Below are 17,635 nucleotides of genomic sequence, written 5' to 3'. Positions count from 1 at the left end.
TCACACCCTTTGGAAAGGCAACCTTAGAGGGAAGATGAAACTTTACTTCCATGCCTAGATTTTAGAGGCAGAGTCAACTCTTGATTAGATGGGCTAAAGGAGAAGTAGAATTGTAGAGCTAATTCTCCAATAATTTGGTGTACATTGGGCTGCATTTTTTTTAACATGCCTTGAGTGAGTGTGGAAAAAATGTCCTGCATTTTCCCCTCCCTCATTCAAGAAACATTTATTATGCTCATTTTGCTAGGAACTAAGATATATATTTAAAAATATCAAATTGAACACTTTGTTGTTTTTCATAGCATTATTTATATTAGTGAAAGGATGGGACAACTTAAATTTTCAATAGTGAGAGAGAATTTCACAAATTATGGTATATCCATACAATGAAATATTATGCAGCCATTGAAAATGATATCTAGAAGTAGGGGAAGCCTTCTTTAAGAACACCAAAAACAATGAAGAAATAAAGGAAAACAGTGATAAATTTAACTATAACAAAATTTGAAACTTCTGTATGACCAAAGTTAAAAGATAGGTAAGAGACTAGGAGAAACTGATTTCCAATATATATATTAAACAAACAAATAGTTTGTAGTCAGAATATATGAACTTCTGCAAATCAACCCAAAAGAAAAAGTGGACAAAAGATGTGAATTCTCAATTAACTGAGGCAATAGCATGACCAAGAATCATTTGAAAAGATGTTTGTTCAACTTGACTAGTGTTAGAAAAATGCAACTTGAAATGAGAATTTTTATCTCTAAAGATTTACAAACATTAAAAAGATTGAGACAGGGACTTCTCTGGTGGTCCAGCAGCTAAGACTCCGTGCTCCCAATGCGAGGGGCCTGGGTTTGATCCCTGGTCAGGGAACTAGATCCCGCATGCCACAACTAAAGATCCCACATGCCACAACTAAAGATCCTGCATGCCACAACTAAGACCTGGCACAGACAAATAAATACATAAATAAATACTAAAAAAAAAAAGAATGATTGAGACAATTGACGAGGTGACTTCCACCTCAGGCCTTTTTCTATGCTCCTTGTTGGGAACTGCCTGTAAGTGGCATCCATCCAAATGAGAAACTAGCATAGGTTGCTGCGAAATGATTGTGCAGAGGTAGCCCCAAGCTGGCAAGGGATGGTCTGGGTTTTCTGGACTCTGTGTTTTTCTGGTAAAGGAGCCCTGAGGACTGATCAGCTCTTGCAGCTCTAAAATCATGGCCCATGGACCAATAACATTCAAGTATGTGGCCATAAAGTTCTTTCAGCATGAGTGGGAATTTCTTGACCTTGTTCAGAAGAAGTTGTACTGCAGTGTGATGATGGAGAACTACAGTAACTTGGTCTCACTGGGCCATTCCATTTCTAAGCCAGGCATAATTGTGTTATTGGAGCAAGAAAAAGAACCCTGGATGGTTGTGAGGGAAGAAACAAGAAACTGGAGTACAGATTTGGATTCAAGTTATAAAATAATCAGTGATAGAAAAACGTTTATAGCTGGAAAACATTCATCTCTTCTTCTTCATCAGAGAATTCATAGTGGTGAGAAACCCTATGAAGATGAAGAATGTGGGAAGGCCTTTAGTTATGCCTCAAACTTTGTTCAACATGGAAAAGTTGATATTGGGGCAGACAGCCAGGACTCCAAGATGGAATCAGTTGTACCACTGAAGGAGAAGAAGCTCCTGAATGTCAAACTAAGGGAGCTGGCAAGCTGGATACTACTGCGGGATTTCATCCTTAAAGGAACTGCTGGAGCATTTCAAAGAGGTTATTACTGGTATTACAACAAGTATTTCAACATGAAGAAAGGGAGCATCGTAGGGGCTTTCTATGTTGCTGGCAGCTTATATGCTTTTCAGCTACTGCAGTTCTTACAAGGAACTTAAACATGAGCAGCCAAGTGAGTACCTCTGAAGAGGGCACACTCTGCATTCCTGACCATGACGTTTGCCCGGTACCCCTGAATCCTTTCATATCCTGATGCAGAATTAACACCCAATAAAAGATGACTGGTTAAAAAAAAAAAAAAGGTCTCTCTTAGCAACTTTCAAGTATGTAATACAGTATTATTAACTATACTCACCGTGCTGTACATTACATACCCGTGACTTATTTATTTTATAATTGGAAATTTGTAGCTTTTGACCACCTTCACCCATTTCACCCACTGCCTCTGGCAACCATCAATCTGTTCTCTGTATCTATGGCTTCAGTTTCATTTTTTTGTTTTTGATTTTTTAAAAAATTTCACCTATAAGTGAGATCATACAGTATTGGTATTTATCTTTCTCTGTCTGACTTCACTTAGTATGATGCCCTCGGGATCCATCCATGTTGTCTCAAATGGCAGGATTTCCTTCTTTTTATGACTGAGTAATGTTTGATTGTATATGTGCCACATTTTTAAAAAATCCATTCATCTCGTGATGAACTCTTGTTGTTTCCTTGTCTTGGCTATTGCAGATGGCGCTGCATTGAACACTGGGGTGCAGATATATTTTCTTTTCTTTTTATTTTAAATAAATTTATTTATTTTATTTATTTATTTTTGGCTGTGTTGGGTCTTCATTGCTGTGCACGGGCTTTCTCTAATTGTGGCGAGTGGGGGTTACTCTTCATTGTGGTGCGCGGGCTTCTCATTATGGTGGCTTCTCTTGTTGCGGAGCACGGGCTCTAGGCATGTGAGCTTCAGTAGTTGTGGCACACGGGCTCAGTAGTTGTGGCTCGTGGGCTCTAGAGCACAGGCTCAGTAGTTGTGGCGCATGGGCTTAGTTGCTCCACGGCATGTGGGATCTTCCCAGATCAGGGCTCGAACCCGTGTCCCCTGCCTTGGCAGGCGGATTCTCAACCACTGCGCCACCAGGGAAGCCGCAGATATATTTTCAAGATAGTGATTTTGTTTCTTTTGGATTGTTGACTTAAGAAAAAATGTACAACATGAGAGTTGCGAGTTAAATTTTATTTGGGGCAAAATGAGGACTATAGCCTGGGAGACAGCATTTCAGATAGCTCTGTGAAACTCCAAAGAGGTAGTGGGGGAGGTCAGTATATATGTGATTTTGGTGAAGGGGGAGTACATGCAATCAAGTACATATTTTTTTGCAGAAGGTTACTGCTAGTCAAGAGGAGCAGACATCACCATGAAGGATTTTAGTGCTTTACTAGATCTGAGGAGATATAAGAATTGGGCTCATAAAATCAGCTCCTGAAAATATCTTAACTATCTGAAGACCTGTTCTGCCAGTTTTCCCAGAGCACAGAGAACCTCATTTCTGCTCTCCACCCTGAACTCCTTTCAGGGGGTGTTGAAAGTCAGCAGATGCAGCAGCACATGATTTAATCCTTGTAGAGGTAGATGGCAAGTGCCAATTTGTATTTGACAGGATGAATGCCAGGAAGTGGATCTGCTGGGTTATATGGTAGTTCCAGCTTTGACTTTTTGAGGAACCTCCATGCTGTTTTCCGTGGTGGCTGCACTAGTTTGCATTCCCTCTAACAGTACATAAGTGTTCCCTTTTCTCTACGTCCTTGCCAACACTTGTTATTTCTTGTCTTCTTGGTAGTGGCCATTCTTATAGGTGTGAGGTGATATTTTATTGTGGTTTTGATTTGCATTTCGCTGATGACTGGTGATGTTGGGCACCTTTTCCTGTGCCTGTTGGCCATCTGTATGTCTTCTTTGGAAAAATGTCTACTCGGAGCCTCTCCCCATTTTTTAATTGGGTTGTTTGTTTGCTTTTCTATTAAGTTGTATAAGGATTTTTTAAAATATATTTTGGATTGTAAATCAACTATACTCCAATATAAAATTTAAAAAATGACCGAAAAACTCAAGTGTTGGGAAGAATGTGGGGAAAAGATTATTTTTTATACACTATTGGTGGGAGCATAACTTGGTATGCCTTTTTATTTACTTTTTAATTATTCTTTTTTTTTGAATTTTATTTATTTATTTTTTTTATACAGCAGGTTCTTATTAGTTATCTATTTTATACATATTAGTGTATATATGTCAATCCCCATCTCCCAATGGTATCCATGGATGGACCTGGAGGGCATTATGCTAAGTGAAATAAGTCAGACAGAGAAAGACAAATACTGTGTGATATCACTTACATGTGGAATCTAAAAGATAAAACAAACTCTACATATAAAATAAATAAGCTACAAGGGTATATTGTACAGTACAGGGAATATAGCCAATATTTTATCATAACTATAAATGGAGTATAATCTTTAAAAATTGTGAATCACTATGTTGTACCCCTGAAACTTATATAATATTATAAATCAACTATACCCCAATAAAAATAAATAAATAAATTGACATACAAAAAAAAATTTTTCCGATTTTGGAGAAAGCTGTCTCTTCTCTGGCCGATTGAGTTGAACAGCCCTGAAGGCATGGTTATATTTCACCTCTTCCTACCTCACAGCCACAGTTTGTATGGTTCTTACTGGCCAAAGCCACCAGGGGCAAGGGGGTCCCATAGAACTCATCTGGTGTTTAAAGGCCTTTGAAAATGACCTAATGACTATTACTATAGCTAGGTGCCAGGCAAGTGCTAAAGCACTTCAGAAGCGTATCTCACCATAGCAATCCAGTGAGGATTAAAATCTGTTAATATCTTCATGTTACAGCTAAGCATACAGAAGCTTGGCGACCTTAGGAAATGAAAGAATCCACAACTGTTGAGTGGTGGAGGCAGGACATGGAACCCTAACCTCTGCCTGGGAAAGCTGCTCCTGAGCTTCCTCTTTTCATCCCACAGGTGCCAAGCAGTAGGAGGCGTTTCCTGTGCACGTAGTGGCCTGATCCTCTCCACACATCTGTGAGGTCCTGGTGAGCTCTGAGTCTCTTTCCCTGCTGCAGGCTTGATCCCTGGTGATCAGAGGGCTTAGAAAATCAACTGTGTCAAACGTGGTTTAGCAGGTCAGAGGAGGGCTCAGATTTCTCACAGGACCAGTAGATTGGTTCCAGATCTTCTGCTGCCATGTAATTGGGGTGTAGGGATTGCTGAGAGCCTGAGGTCAGCTGCCCTTGAGTCAGCTCAACTGGCACCAGAAAGCGAGAATCTTGAGATCTTTGGGTTTTTCATGGCCTCATGCCCTCATCCCCCATCACAGCCCCAGACCTAAAGTTCTTAATTGCCTTAGTGATGGCTCCGAGTAAAGGGTACTCATAACAGATGGGAAGGTGAAGAGTTTGAGAGGGGCAGTGATTATGTCAATTGACCGGCCTGTTTATTAACTATCTATTCATGCCCAGCACCCTGCCAGGCACTTCACATGCATAATCCAGTGAGGTGGGTGCTTGGACTCCAATCTCATAGATGAAGAAACTGGGCCTGAGGGAGGAGCAAATTGTCAAAGGCGCACAGCTGGCTGGTAAGTGACAGGGCGGGAACCAAACTTAGGTTTCCCTTATTATTCAGACACTCATTTGTTGAGTGCCTTTTGTGTGCCATTTCTATGCACTTTATCAGTCAACAAAACAAACAAAAATTCCTGCTCTTATGGAGCTTACATTCTACTAAGACACAGTCAATATATTTTATATATATATATATATATATATATATATATATATATATAATGTTATGATATAACTAGGCATATCATATTCAAACTGCAGGAAAAGCAAAGACAGAAGTTATTAAGAGCTATGAAAAAATATAGAGCAAAGTGAGGGAGATTAGGAAAACTGGGGGATTGGCAGAGGGAGCAGATTGTAATACAGCCTTGTTGAGAAGATAATATTTGAGGAAAGATTTGAAGGGTAAAGGAGGTGAGGGAGGTAGCCATGCAGATATCTGGGGAAGAGCGCTCTAGGCGGAGGGAACAGCTAGTGTAAAGGCAGCTTAATTCCCAGGTGCCTTCCCTTATACCCAGTGCCTCAAAACACAGATGAATGTGAGAAGACTCCTGTTCTCAAGGAAGGAAAATGCTTGAAAACAGACTGCAAGCCAACCAGAGTGAGAGAGATCCGAACCAGCACGTAAAACAGTTTGGGGATGGAGACTGATTTTTGGGTTGTCGTTAGAAAACAGGCCTCCTTCCTGCCTATGTCCTGAGGATAAAAGAGAAGTCAGTGTAACCGAAGAGGCTAGGGCCACCCTGGTTTTCACCCTTGATTAAAGCCTGCTTTCTGTTGCATACCTCTCCTTGGCCTTGGGTCTCTCTGTTTCTGAGGGCGTCTGTGATATGCATTTCCTGGTGCTGTTCCCTTGGGGCCTCCCAGTAGGGCAGCTTGGATGCACCCAGGCTCTCAGCTTCAGGCTGGGTGCTGCACTTGTCCTGCTTCAACTGTGCATTGTCTGCTTCCAAGAGAGATGGATCTTCTCAGCTGAAGTCTCTGAATCCCCTTGATGGAGCACTTGCCTAAGTCAGGGAAACCTATTCTCTGACTCTCCATGGAGAGGAGGGCCAGAATAAACTGATGTGAGAGCTTGTGGGCTGACCACTTGTTTGTTCTACTGCCCAACATTGTGCCCTGGGCTTCCTAAGGATCAGTTCAGGTTAAGTACTTACTGAGGCTGCTCTGAGCCAGTCCTGTGCTCTGAGGAATCTGACATGCCCTGATCTCGAGGAGTAAACAGACTACTCCAGAGATAGACAATTTCATTACATTTTCCAAGTGTCCACCTTGTCTTGGACTCCACCCATCCCTAAAATATAAGATGGAAGCAGGTAAGTACCGCACCCCTTATGTGGTCCCTGCGGGGAGATTGTCTAGACCTCCTCCTGTTGGCTTACTCTGATGGTCGTATCTTCCCTGGTCATCAGACCTCTGATATGGCCTTGGCATACCTCAATATGGGCATAAATACATAAAAATAAATAAATAAATAAATAAAGCTGGAAAGGGACTTCCCTGGCGATCTAGTGGTTAAGACTCTGCGCTTCCATGCTTCCATTGCAGGGGGCATGGATTCTATTCCTGGTCTGGGAATTAAGATCCCGCATGCCTCGAGGCACGGCCATAAATAAATAAATAAAGGAACTAATTTAGAAATATTTCTGCTCAAGCTTGGGTTTTTCCCTTGGACCCAATTCTGGCATTAGACTTCTGGCTTTTACCTGATGACCAATGAGAGAGACACTCCTAATTCCTTACATAAGTGCAGTGGTAGAGGTCAGCACAGGGTTAAGAGGAGGGGTCCTGGCCAGCCCAAGTTGGTTCTGTTGGTTCCTGGAGAAGGGGTTGCCTGCGTTGTTTTGATGCCCCAACCAGGAAGGCCTTTGGTCTGGGCATGTGGTCCAGCTTAGTAAGGAGACCGGTTGTCCCCTTGTGCCTGCAAATCCTTCTGCTCCCTTCACAGATTGATTCCTGAAAAGGAGAAAAGCAGGTAAGGGGCTTGGAAGTCAACATTCCCATCCTCACAACAAGAAAAAAAAGCTGAATAAATTGAAAATCAATTACTCTTCTTAGATCTATCAGAGAATTGAAGTCCTCAGGGCAAACTGCTGTCTGCAAAACTGGAGAGACAGGTGGATACAGAGAATCACAATTCACCGAAAACAAAACTCAAGAAAGGCCCCACCAATGGAGCCAGCATCAGGGTAGGAAAATGTAAACTGCAGTTGACGATTGCTGGAGGCAATTCAAGCTTGTAGGCAAGCTTGAGAGTTAAAAATTTCAGGGGTCCGGTCCTTGGGAGGAGTCCAACTTTTCTGTGAGTTCTACCTCTAGGAGCCCTACCAGCTCCCCACAGTAAAGAGTGGAGAAAAGAAAAACCCTTTGTACTTCCAGCAGGGGTAATGGAATAGTAGCTATTTTGAAATTATACCCAAAGCCTTTTTTTTTTTTTTAATTATTATTATTTTTAAATTTATTTATTTATTTATTTTTGGCTATGTTGGGTCTTCGTTTCTGTACGAGAGCTTTCTCTAGTTGCGGCGAGCGGGGGCCACTCTTCATCGCGGTGCGTGGGCCTCTCACTATCGCGGCCTCTCTTGTTGCGGAGCACAGGCTCCAGACACGCAGGCTCAGCAATTGTGGCTCACGGGCCCAGTTGCTCCGCAGCATGTGGGATCTTCCCAGACCAGGGCTTGAACCCGTGTCCCCTGCATTGGCAGGCAGACTCTCAACCACTGCGCCACCAAGGAAGCCCCCCCAAAGCCTTTTATTCTCCTTAACATGGCCTGTTCTCAAGAGAAATCATTTAACCAGGGTCTAATTGACTGGGGTTTTTCCAGAGCCTAACTGACCCAGGGAGGGAGAATATCCAACTCCAGTCCACTGTAACCTTTCATGCAGAGGAAGGGAAATGTCCAAGTCCAGCCCTAATTAGTCTTCTGCCTCCACTAAGGGGGGTGGGGCCCAACAACTGGGATACACTTGTGAAGGTCAAAGCCCAGGGGCAGAAGTCACTAAAAGTTTGACACCTAATCGTAGGACTATAGAATTCTTCCTTTCCCCCAGCACCTTACCACCACATCCACAGGGCCCCTGCCTAACAACAGGGGATTACAACTGAAAGAACTGCACATCTCAGACCTTATTTAAGCAATCTCTAGGGAAACACAAAGACAACAGAGGAGACAAAAACATGGACACCAGAGGAAATTTTAGTCTCTCACACCTGCAGATACAGCAAATAATAAACACAGCCTAATTCCAAGCCAGATAAACATAAGGCCTTACACTACAGGCCTATTTAACTCAGTTCCTTTTACATAGTATATCATGTCTGGCTTTCAGCATAAAACTACAAGGCATACTAAAAGACAAAAAACACAGCTTGGACAGGGTGAGAATCAGAACCAGACTCAGACATAGCAAAAATGTTGGAATTATCAGACTGGGAATTTAAAACAACTGATTATTATGCAAAGAGCTCAAATCGAAAAAGTGGACAGCATGCAAGAAAAGATGGATAATGTAAGCAGAGAGATGGAAACTCTAAGAAACAATCAAAAGTTACCAATGCTCCTTGAAAGACACAATCTACCAAAACTCACACAAAGAAAAATAGACAATCTGAATAAGCCTATATCTATTAAATAAGTTGAATTCAAAACTAATAACCTTCCAAAAAAGAAAGCACTAGGCCCAGATGGGTTAACTGGTACATTGTACCGAACATTTAGGGAAGAAATGATACCAGTTCTGTACAACATCTTCCAGAAAATAGAAGCAGAGGGAATACTTCCTAAATCATTCTAGGCAACCAGCATTATCCTCATACCAAAACCAGATATGAAAAGAAAGAAAACTGCAAATCAACATCTCTCATGAACAAAAATGCAAAATCCTCAAAAAATTAGTAAGTTGAATTCAACAATATATAAAAAGAGTTATACACCATGACTAAGTGGAATTTATTCCAGGTATGCAAGGCTGGTTTAACATTCAAAAATCAATTAATATAATGCATCATATCAACAGGCTAAAGAAAAATCATATGATCATATCAACAGATGCAGAAAAACATTTGACAAAATCCAACACACATTCATGATAAAAACTGTCAGTAAACTAGGAATAGAGAGAATTTCCTCAACTTGATAAAGAACATGTACCAAAAAAACTCTATAGCTGGGCTTCCCTGGTGGCGCAGTGGTTGAGAATCTGCCTGCCAATGCAGAGGACACGGGTTCGAGCCCTGGTCTGGGAAGATCCCACATGCCGTGGAGCAGCTGGGCCCGTGAGCCACAATTACTGAGCCTGCGCGTCTGGAGCCTGTGCCCCGCAACAAGAGAGGCCGCGACAGTGAGAGGCCCGCGCACCGCGATGAAGAGTGGCCCCTGCTTGCCACAACTAGAGAAAGCCCTTGCACAAAAACAAAGACCCAACACAGCCATAAAAATAAATAAATAAATAAAGTAGTTAAAAAAAAAAACAAAACTCTATAGCTAACATTAAACTCAATGGTGAGCAACTAGATGCTTTCCTCCTAAGATCAGGAACAAGAAAAAGACATCCCCTCTTACTACTCCTATTCAGTGTTGTACTGGAAGTCCTGGCTAATGCAATAAGACAAAAAAAAAAATCAGTTTTACTTCTTTCCAAATCTGTATACATTTTATTTCCTTTTTTTATCTTGATTTTTGTGATGATCTAGGTAGAAAATCCCAAAGAATCGACAAAAAAAAAAAAAACCTCTGAAACTAATAAGCAATTATAGCAAGGTGGCAGGATACAAGGTTAATATACAAAGTCAATTGTTTACCAGCAATGAACAATTGGAATTTGAAATTAAAAACACAATACTATTTACCAAAAATAAAATAATAAAATAAAATAAAAAGAAATACTTAGGTATAAATGCAACAAAATATGTACAAGATCTACGTGGGGTAAACCTACGAAACTCTGATGAAAGAAATTCTAAATAAATGGGGAGATATTCCATGTACAGGCACAGCAAGAATCAATTTTGTCAAGATGTCAGTTCTTCCCAATTTGGTCTATTCAACGTAATCCTAATCAAAATTCTAGCACGTTATTTTGTGGATATCAACAAACTGATCCTACATTTTATATGGAGAAGCAAAAGACCAATAATAGCCAACACAATACTGAAGAACAACAACAAAGTTGGAAGACTGTCCCTATCCAACCTCAAGACTTTATATAAAGATGCAGTAATCAAGACAGTGTGGTGTTGGTGAAAGAATAGACAAATAGATCAATGAAGCAGAATAGAGAGTCCAGAAACAGACCACACAAATGTAATCAACTGATCTTTGAAAAAGGAAGACAATTCAGTGGAGAAAGGATAGTCTTTTCAATGAATGGCACTGGAACAACTGGACATGGACATGCAAACAAAAAAATCTAGACACAGATATTTTACAAAATTAACTCAGTAAGCATCAGAGACCTAATGTAAATGCTAAGCTATAAAAATCCTAGAAGATAACATAGGAGAAAAACTAATGACCTTGGCTTTTTGATGAGTTTTTAGAAACAACACCAAAAAGCACTATCCATGAAAGAAAAAATTGATAAGCTGGACTTCATTAAAATTAAAAAGTCTGCTCTGTGACGGGCACTGTTAAGAAAATGAAAAGACAAGCCACAGACTTGGAGAAAATATTTGCAAAAGACACATATGGTAAAGGACTGGCATCAAAAATATACAAAGAACTCCCACAACTGAACAATAAGAAGAAAAATGACCCAATTAAAAATGGGCAGGGCTTCCCTGGTGGTGCAGCGGTTGGGGGTCTGCCTGCCAGTGCGGGGGACGCGGGTTCGAGCCCTGGTCTGGGAGGATCCCACATGCCGCGTAGCAACTAAGCCCGTGAGCCACAATTACTGAGCCTGCGCGTCTGGAGCCTGTGCTCCGCAACAAGGGAGGCCGCGATAGTGAGAGGCCCGCGCACCGCGATGAAGAGTGGTCCCCGCTTGCCACAACTAGAGAAAGCCCTCGCACAGAGGCGAGGACCCAACACAGCCATAAATAAATAAATAAACAAATACTTAAAAAAAAAATGGGCAAAAGATCTGAACAGATACCTCACCAAAGAAGATATGCAGATGGCAAATAAGCATATAAAAAGATGCTCAGCATCATATGTCATTAGGGAATTGCAAATTAAAACAATGAGCTACCACTACACACCTATTAGAATGGCTAAAATTCAAAACACTGTCCACACCAAATTCTAGCAAGGTTGTGAAGCAACAGGAAGTCTCATTCATTTGCTGGTGGACATATAAAATGGTAGAGCCACTTGGAATATAGTTTGGTAGTTTCTTATAAAACTAAACATACTCGGGACTTCCCTGGCGGTCCAGTTGTTAAGACCCCGCACTTCCACTGCAGGGGGCGGGGGTTTTATCCCTGGTCAGAAAAATAAGATCCCAAAGGCTGGACGGCTTGGCCAAACAAACAAAAAACTAAACACTCTTACCACATGATCCAGCAATTGAGCTCCTTGGTATTTATCCAAACGAGCTGAAAATCTATGTCCTCACAAAACTCTGCACATGAATGTTTATAGCAGCTTTATTCATAATTGCCAAGATATGGAGGCAACCAGATGTTGTTCTTCAATAGCTGAGTGGATAAACAGTGGTACATCCATAAAATGGAATATTTTCAGCGATAAAAAGAAATGAGTTATCAAGTCATGAAAGTATACCTTAAATGCAAATTGCCAAGTGAGAGAAGCCAATCTGAAAAGGCTACATACTGTATAATTCCAACCCTCTGATGTTCTGGAAAAGGAAAAACTATGAAGACTGAAAAAATTGGTGGTTTCAGGGGTTGAGGTGGGGGTAGGGAGGGATGAGTAAGTGGAGCACAGAGGATTTTAGGGCAGTGAAACTTGTGTGCAGGACTGTAATGGTGGACACAAGTCACACATTGGTCAAAACCTATAGAATATACAACACAAAGAGTGAACCCTAATGTAAGTTATGGACTTTATTTTTTATTTATTTATTTTTAAATTTGGCTGCACCACGCGGCTTTCGGGATCTTAGTTCCCCCACCAGGGATGGAACCTGGGCCCTGGTAGTGAAAGCGCAGAGTCCTAAACACTGGGCCACCAGGGAATTCCCTTATGGACTTGAGCTAATTATAAATATAAATACTGTTATCAGTTACAACAAATGTACTACACTAATGCAAGATGATAACAATGGAGACACTGAAGGAGGCCTGGGGGGAAGAGAGGGGGTATAGAAATTCTACTTTCTTCTAAATTTTTCAGTAAACCTAAAACTGTTCTTTTAAAAAAGGGGGTTGGGGGGAGACATGAAGACTGGGAAGTGCATTAAGTGGGAGAGCCTGTTACTTCCCATGGCTTCCTATAGAGGGCTTCTGGGCTTAGTGGCAAAAACCACAATGTGAAAAAGTCTGGGCCTGAATAATTACTTATTCAGGTGCCATTCTAAGTGCTTTACATATACTATCTCACTTAATCCTCTAGCAACAATCCTATGTGGTAGGAACTATTAACATCCGCACTTTACAGGGGAGGAAGTAGAAGCACAGGGAAATTAAGTAACTTGTTCAAAATTGCTGCAAGTGGAGCCAAAATTTAAATCTAGATATTAGAACATATAACTAAATCACCACATGCAACTTTTTTCTCATTCTGTAAACTGGGCAGTCTATTTTAATGAGGCAAAACACCCCAATTTATTATACTGCACATCCTGAGTCAGTACAAATACCTCCGTTCCAACCTGGGGAGGTATGGGGTCTCTTTCAGCTGGGAGGTCAGTCTTTGTAGGACCCCTCCCACAAACACCCTATCCAGGGACTGTCTGGGGGAATAGTTTCTGAAAACTGGTTGAGTTTCTTTAAACAGGAATGCAGTTTTGTTGTTTTTATCAGGGGAGTCTAGAAATGTTAGACTGTTGTGGGAGACAGTGTTGTGAAATAGGTACTTTTCAACCAGCCCCTAACACTTCTGTCTTTATTTACCACCAATGTCTTTGGCTGTGCACATCGCCTTAGTGGTCCCCTTCCCACTGACACTCAGTCATGGGGGTCTGGCCAGTCCCTCTTCTTCATATTCACTACAATCACCCCCTGTCCCTGTCTCCCTGTCTCTCAACTGGACCCTTGCACAGCTGATTCCAGGTTCCCTATGTACCTGTCAGGGTTCAGCCAGGAGACAGAAACCACATCAGTTATTTGAACAGAGGGATAGTTGTGCAACCATAAGCACTATCTAACTTCAGAACATTTTCATCACCCCCGCAAAAAACCCATACTCACTAACAGTCACTACCCATTCCCTCTTTCTTTTTTCTTAAAGCTTTTTTAAAATATTTTATTTTATTTTATTTATTTTTGGCTGTGTTGGGTCTTTGTTGCTGTGCATGGGCTTTCTCTAGTTGCAGTGAGCAGGGGCTACTCTTTGTTGCGGTGCGCAGGCTTCTCATTGCAGTGGCCTCTCTTGTTGCAGAGCACGGGCTCTAGGCGCACGGGCTTCAGTAGTTGTAGCTCGTGGGCTCTAGAGCGCAGGCTCAGTAGTTGTGGCTCACGGGCTTAGTTGTTCCGAGGCACGTGGGATCTTCCCGGACCAGGGCTCAAACCCGTGTCCCCTGCATTGGCAGGCGGATTCTTAACCACTGCACCACCAGGGAAGCCCACCATTCCCTCTTGTCAACCACTGATCTACTTTCTGTGTCTATGGATTTGCCAATTCTAGACATTTCATATAAATGGAATCGTACAATAAGTGCTCTTTTGTGTCTGGCTTTCTTCCCTTTGCATAACATTTTCAAGGTCCATCCATATTGTAGCACATATCAGTATGGATATACTGTATAGGTAGTCTGGCACACGGGCTTCTCTCTAGTTGTGGTGTGTGGGTTTTCTCTCTCTAGTTGTGGCACGGGCTCCAGAGCGGTGGCCTCCGTAGTTTGCGGCATGCAGGCTCTCTCGTTGAGGCACATGAGCTCAGTAGTGTGGCGCCCAGGGTTAGTTGCCCCGTGGCATGTGGGATCTTAGTTCCCCAACCAGGGATTGAACCCGCGTCCCCTGCATTGGAAGGCAGATTCTTTACCACTGAACTACCAGGGAAGTCCCACCATCCCTTCATTTTGAGCCTATATGTGTTCTTAAAGCTGAAGTGAGTCTCTTGTAGGCAGTATACAGTTGGATCTTGTTTTTTTATCCAACTAGCTTTTGATTAGATAATTTAATCCATTTACATCAAGAGTAATTACTGAGAGAATTCCCTGGCAGTCCAGTGGTTAAGACTCCATGCTTGCCTGTGCTCTGCAACAAGAGAAGCCACTGCAATGAGAAGCCCACACACCACAACGAAGAGTAGCCCCTGCTCGCTGCAACCAGACAAAAGCCCGCACACAGCAACGAAAACCCAACGCAGCCAAAAACAAACAAATAAAATAAAATAAATTTATTAAAAAAAAAAAAAAAAAGACTCCATGCTTCCTTTTCAGGGAGCGTAGGTTTGATCCCTGGTTGGGGAACTAAGATCCCGCATGCTGCGTGGCTTGGCCAAAGAAAAAAAAAGAGTAATTATTGATAGGTAAGGACTTACTAATGCCATCTTTTTGTTTTCTGGTGGTTTTATAGTTCCCTCTTTCCTTTCTCCCTCTCTTGCTGCCTTCCTTTGCGAATTGATGATTTTCTTTAGTGGTATGCACTGTTTCTCTCCTCTTTATCTTTCGTGTATCACTGTAGGTTTTTGCTTTGTGGTTACCATGAGGTTTACATAAAGATCTTCTAGATGCAACAGTTTATTTTATGCTGATAACAACTTCACTCTATTGCATACAAAAACTCTACCTTTTTACTCTCTCTCCTTTTATGTTTTTAATGTCACAATTCACCTCTTTTTATATTGTGGATTCATTAACAAATTATTGTAGCTATAATTATTTTTTAATACTTTTGTTGTTTACCTTTTATACTAGAGTTAAGTAGTTAACACACCACCATACGGTAAGTCTCCTACATATGAACAAGTTCCATTCCAGAGCATGTTCGTAAGTCCAATTTGTTCATAAGTCCAACAAAGTTAGCCTAGGTACCCAACTAACACAATCGGCTATATAGTACTGTACTGTAATGGGTTTATAATACTTTTCACACAAGTAATGCATAAAAAGCAAACAAACACAAAAAATAAACAGTTTTAATCTTACAGTACGGTACTTTGAAAAGTACAGTTGTACAGTACAATAGCTGGCATACAGGGGCTGGCATCGAGTGAACAGGCAAGAAGAGTTACTGACTGGAGGAGGGAGAGGAGGTGGGAGATGGTAGAGCTGAAGGATTGTCAGCAATAGGAGATGGAGGGCAAGCTGCAATTTCACTCACGCCTGACGTTGATGGCACAGGTTCTGGTTCCTTGCTGGATTCAATTCTGTCTACCCTCCTGAAAAGACAATCCAGTTATGTCTGGGTAGTAGCTCTTTTTTTTTTCTCGTCATAGATGACATGGTAGCACTGAATTGCATTCTGAACAGCTGCTGCAACCTTCGTGTACTGTTCTACATTCGGGTCCTGTGCCTCAAAAACTAACAGTACCTCCTCAAATAAAGAAAATCCCCTTGCTATTTCCTGCATCGTGAATCTCTTCAGTTCTTCAGTTACTTCTTCCTCTTGTCACTCCACTCCCTCAATTATTTTCGTTTCCATCGTTATTGCTTGGTGCTTCTTAGCAGTACCAGCTACATCACCACTGCTTTTATGCTTGCTTCCAGACATCCTGGGCTTGAAATAATGATACTGTACTGCTGTACTCTATACAGTACTGTACAGTAAAGTACACAAAAGCACAACCACTTATAGAGGATACATGCATGTGACAATGTACGCCAGACCCATGAACTAACTTGTGTGACTGGACATGGGAACGCACGTTCGCATCTTTGAAAGTTCACAACTTGAAGTTTCACATATAGGGTACTTACTGTATTACAGTATCAGAGTATTCCGGATTTGACTATATACTTACCTTTACCATTGTGTTATGTATTTTCATGTCACCAATTAGCATACTTTCATTTCAGCTTGAAGAGCTCCTTTCAGCATTTCTTGTAAGGCACATCTAGTGGTAATGAAATCCCTCAGCTTTTGTCTGGGGTGATCTTTATCTCTTCTTCATTTTTGAAGGACAGCTTTGCCAGATAAAGTATTCTTGGTTGGCAGTTTTATTCTTTTATCACTTTTAATATATCATCCCATTCTCTCCTGCCCTATAAGCTTTCTGTGGAGAAATCCACTGATATCCTTATGGGGATTCCCTGGTAAGTTACAAGCTTCTTTTCTCTTGCTGCCTCTAAGAGTCTTTCTTTGTCTTTGATTTTTTTTTTTAAACATCTTTATTGAAGTATAATTGCTTCACAATGGTGTGTTAGTTTCTGCTTTATAACAAAGTGAATCAGCTACAGATATACACACGTTCCCATATCTCCTCCCTCCCGCATCTCCCTCCCTCCCACCCTCCCCATGTCTTTGATTTTTGACACTTTTTATCATAATGTATCCTGGAGAAGATATCTTGAAGTTGGGTTTGCTTAGTGACTTATAAGCTTCATAAACTTGGATAACCATATCTCTCCCCAGATTCGGGAATTCTCAGCCATTATTTCTGCCTTCTCCCTCTATTCTCCTTCTGGGACTCCAATAATTTGCAGATTGCTTCTTTTGATGGTATCCTATAGATCATATAGGCTTTCTTAATTCTTTTTTTTGAATTTTATTTTTTTTATATAGCAGGTTCTTATTAGTTATCTATTTTATATATATTAGTGTATACATGTCAATCCCAATCTCCCAGTTCATCCCACCACCACCTCCCCCCCGCCAACTTTCCCCCCTTGGTGTCTGTACGTTTGTTCTCTATGTCTGTATCTCTATTTCTGCCTTGCAAACTGGTTCATCTGTACCATTTTTCTAGATTCCACATATATGCGTTAATATACAATATTTGTTTTTCTCTTTCTGAATTACTTCACTCTATGACAGTCTCTAGATCCATCCACATCTCTACAAATGACCCAATTTCGTTCCTTTTTATGGCTGAGTAATATTCCATTGTATATATGTACCACAACTTCTTTATCCATTCATCTGTCGATGGGCATTTAGGTTGCTTCCATGACCTGGCTATTGTAAGTAGTGCTGCAATGAACATTAGGGTGCATGTGTCTTTTTGAATTATGGTTTTCTCTGGGT

General features: G+C 41.2%; 1 pseudogene; it reads left to right on the top strand.

Annotated features, from left to right (window-relative positions):
• The first annotated feature begins 1,657 nt into the window (after window positions 1–1,657).
• On the top strand, window positions 1,658–4,797 carry LOC114238718 (ATP synthase subunit f, mitochondrial-like; annotated as a pseudogene).
• Window positions 4,798–17,635: the final 12,838 nt, after the last annotated feature.

The sequence above is a fragment of the Balaenoptera acutorostrata genome, chromosome 11, assembly GCF_949987535.1.
Source record: "Balaenoptera acutorostrata chromosome 11, mBalAcu1.1, whole genome shotgun sequence".
Taxonomy (NCBI): domain Eukaryota; kingdom Metazoa; phylum Chordata; class Mammalia; order Artiodactyla; family Balaenopteridae; genus Balaenoptera; species Balaenoptera acutorostrata.
Note: the sequence above shows the minus strand (reverse complement) of the source record. Positions and strands in the feature narration are given on the sequence as shown.